This window comes from Bremia lactucae, linkage group LG11 (genome assembly GCF_004359215.1).
Source record: "Bremia lactucae strain SF5 linkage group LG11, whole genome shotgun sequence".
Classification (NCBI taxonomy): Eukaryota; Oomycota; class Peronosporomycetes; order Peronosporales; family Peronosporaceae; genus Bremia; species Bremia lactucae.
Genome location: NC_090620.1, coordinates 3,581,193 through 3,585,617, shown reverse-complemented (window position 1 = coordinate 3,585,617; position 4,425 = coordinate 3,581,193).

Genomic DNA, 4,425 nt, shown 5'->3' with positions numbered 1-4,425 from the left:
CAGGGGTACCACAAGAACTTTTATTACGATGGCTTACGCCATCGTCATCACCTTGCACAGAAACAGGTGCAGGTGACCGTACGGGATCATCCTCATCGTCGGAACCAAATAGACTTTTAACTCGTCCATCAGAATGAGCCCTCTCATTTGAAGGCTCATAGCCAGCCGCCTTACGTCTATCAGGCGACTGTTCTATTCTCCGCGAGTCGGCCATTTCGTCCGACTCGCATTCGTAGTCGACCTTCAAAGAGGAATCGTATTCACGTGGTGAATCACCACGTGAACCCGCAACATCTAGTGTTGCGCGAGTGGAAGATACTACGGCAGACGTTCCGTCTGCCGCAAGAGATAACATTGCGTCACCCGCGGCTGCACGAACCGCAGCCGAAGGCGCAGCACTATCAACACCCCGCATGAGTTTGTTTTTTCATGCGATGGAATTTAAAATGATGTTCTGACCAATCAACATCGTTTTTTAATTAAGTGGTCACATAGTGACCACTCCATCTAATGACAGTCAGAGTGATTGTCGTTTAAGGGAGGGGTAATGTAACGGGGTGTACCGTTACATGAAATTAACACTTAAAAGTTGTTAATAAATATATTATCTAAAAGGTAGATAATATTTGGAGGATACTACTTCAAATAGTAATGTTCAGAATTCTTATCCATCAATAGGTATAGGCCATTATATATATTTATCCCGCAGACTAATCAATTGTAGATGTAAACAAAACAGAGAGACAGATAAGATACGGTAAGATTTCAGTTGCATGTTTAGTATTAGTTTATAAATTTAAGTTAGAGTTTACAGATAAAAAAGGAGAGATACTTAATTATATTAATACAGTTTTTATTTAACCCTCTTTAAGCTAGTTAACTTAAAGAGAAGTCTTCCTCTGCACGTACAAGTGTTCGTGAAATAACGTAAGACACCACTCGCAACTGAAGCAGTGCAAAGTGGACTTAAACTGAAGCAGTAAAAGCCGTAGTGCCCCGTTACAGCCTGAGTTTGTATAAGACTAAGCCTTCGCTGAAATGGACACTTTTCCCGAGCTTTCAGGGGCGAAACGAGCAGCGTTTGAGAAAGCTCAAAACCTTGTTTTGGCTAGAGCTCATTGTGTTCATCATATTCTAGCGACCAGAGGTTCTGGATGCAAGGCTTGAAGCTTTATCCAATACGAATCCTCTCCTATCGGACAGGTTCAGGATCACCTTGCGGCATCTATGCCGACTCGGTACATTTTGGACCTGATCCAGAGCCTAAGGCCAACCTCTTTGTTGTCAACGTTAAGACATTTGAAAAAAACAGGGAGAGAACGTCCTTTTTAAATCAACCAAATGGAGATATCCATTCACTCTGTCATGTATTTAAAGAACGACAAAAGGTGGCTATGACCATTTCCAAGCTCGGTATTAGAGCCATAGGATGAGCACTCACGTGCAGCACGTCTATAAATGACGCTTACCCCGTGAGGGGTTCGCTGAAGCTGTAGGGAAGCTGCTTCGCTCCTTAAGTCAGAGGAAGACTTATGTATTCAAAGAGTCACTTAGTGTTATAGAACTAACAGCTTTAACAACTCTGTGAGTTGTACAAGCTCGTAGAGCTTAGTAAATCTTAATTTAAGGGATTCAAGGGTTCGTGGGGCCAAGTGGCAACTAGTGTCCGAGAGCAAAAAACTTAGAAAAGCTTCTATCTCGAACTGCGCAAATCTTAGGTAGGCACTAGATGCTTTAAGATCAAAAGTGTAGCGGGGCACTACTAGGTTGTACTGCTTCAGTACAAGTCCATATCGCACTGTCTCAGTGCGAGTGGTGCCTCACGTCACTTCAAGTACACTAGTATGTGCAGAGGAAGACTATCTTTAAAATACTTGCTTTAAAGAGGGTTAATAAAAAATTGTATTTATTATAAATAAATAATTTTATCTCTATCGATTTTTTTTAAAATTAACTTAATTATAAGCTAATACAATTCATATAATAAAATCTTATCTGTCTCTCTATTTGCGCGCGTCCAGCGCTGACTGTACCGCGGAGAAAGTAGATATTATGGTCTATATCTACCAATGCATAAGCTTTTAAAATATTACTATGTAAAGTAATTTCTCCAAATATTATCTACCTTTAAGATAATATATCAATTAACAACCTTTAAGTGTTACTTTCATATAACGATACACCCCGTTACATCACCCCTCCCTTTAACGACAATTACTCTGACGGTCATTGAATAGAGTGGTCACTATAAGACTTATTTATTAGAAACGATGTTGATTGGTCAGAACCATCATTTTCAATTATTTCGCTTTGTCAACAAGTCCATGCGGTATGCAAATAGTGCAGCGCCTTCGGCTGTGGTTCATGCAGCCGCGGGCGACGCATTATTGTCTCTTGCGGCAGACGTTCCGTCTGCCGTAGTGTCATCCTCTCCCGCAACTCTGAATGTTGCGGGTGCACGTAGTGATACACCACGTGAATGCGACCCCTGTTTGGAGGTCGACTATGAGTGCGAGTCAGACGAAATGGCCGACTCGGGGAGAACAGAACAGTCGCCTGATCATCATCAGGCGGATGACTATGAGCATAAGAATGACGGGGCTCATTCGAGTGGACTGGTAGCATTCGCCACAGCATGCTCGATTCAAACGGTGAGGATGATTCCTTATCACCAGCACCACCTCCCGTGCCATCACCGCCACATATTTCTGTGCGTGGTTATGACGATGGCGAAAGCCATCGTAATAAAAGCTCTTGCGGTACACCTGCTTAAGTGGGTACCATTCAGAGGATTGAAGACAATTAAATGTCTCATCTCGCCCCTGAAAAGAAGCCGTGGCTTTTGCCAGAACGGCTAATCAATAGCTTGTCTGGAGAGACGAATCCTCACAATAAATATCCCTTATTTATTGCGACAAAGCTACATGGCCTTGATCCCAGCGCGAAGAACTTTCGCGCTGAGGAAGATTTCTATCTCGATGCTTTTCTAAAGCATCGATGGTTTAGTGGCAATAATAAGCGAGATAAAGTCTCGCTTATGCAAGCTTGGAGTGCGTTCATTCGCAATGTCAAAGACATTGGACGCGAAGCTTGGCTTCAAAAACTTAACGCGAATCGCGTTCAGTTTGAGAAAAGAACTCCAACCGGTGCAAAGTATAAGTTGCATCGGTTGTCACGTGAGGCTGGGCTTCCATACCTCACGTGGGATGATCCCTGTCCGTGTTGTGTTGACAACTCGTAGAGGGTAAAGGGGATGTCTATTACTTTTCGTCGCCCTGGGGAAGGGCTCGCATCTCTTTTAGATGCGGGACGCGATTGACGTTTTGCAATCGATTTACAAGCGCCAAGGGCGCGTGTTTTCCGATGGGCCTTCTGAGCCATCGGGTGGGTCTCGTCATACTGACGGACGAGGCCCTCAACGTCAACAATCAGCTGGGAACGAGGTTCCCAGCTGTCATGCGAAGGTGGATAACCTCGCCAGCGAACAAGATAACTCGTTCGCTGCCCCTTCACATCACGGTGGTTCTGGATACGTCTCACAAGGAAACGTTGATCACCGTGGGAATCCACCCATGGTTGTGGTGGAGGAGGAAAATAAGATTCGAACCGTGTGTTGAATCTAATGTCGAGGATCGACAAAATCGACCACTTCCTCCATGATTTGGAGGAGGGACTTGACCCCGAGCGCGGCAAGCTTCGCTCGTTTGAGCAGACGGTGCAGGCTCACCATATCGCGCGGTTGGAAGACCGTTCGAAGAGTGCGTACTCCATGTTGGAGAACGAACGGAAGTATCATGCTGTTCGCGATGAGCTGTCGTCAGCTCATCGCAGAATGCGAGGATATTCGGAACCGGCATGAGAAACTTCAGGTTCAACATGAGAACCTGGTTCGCGATCACAAGAATCTTTTGGGGATTCTTGAAAAGGGTGGTCACATCCGTCCTCGGAAGAAGCCGCGTACTGATGGTACGGGCGGAGCCGACCAACGTAAAACGTAGGATGCGTTCGCATCCTACGTGGCAATTCTATTGTGTACGCATTGCCTCTGCGACGCAGTACACGGAAAGGCCCAATGAACTTGGGTAGTAGTTTACCGCTAAGGTAGGTTTACCGTAGAGAGTAGCACTAGATCATTAATGTTAAATGAATGAACATTTGCTCTTCTATGTTCGTCTGCATTCCGTTTCTGACGTTCCACTGCGTTAGCAATGGAATATTGTACGAAACGGATTATTGATTCTCGAGTTAGCAGAAATTCTTCTGCTGACTCATTTGTTTTGTCTTTTTCAGTACGCTTTGTGCGTACTGCCATGAGTTCATTCTCGTCTTCGATGTCGATATCTTCGACATCGACATCACTCGCGTCGTTGTTAACTTCGACGCGTGATGAGCATGAGCCAGAAATGGTTTTGCTCGTGCGAGTCC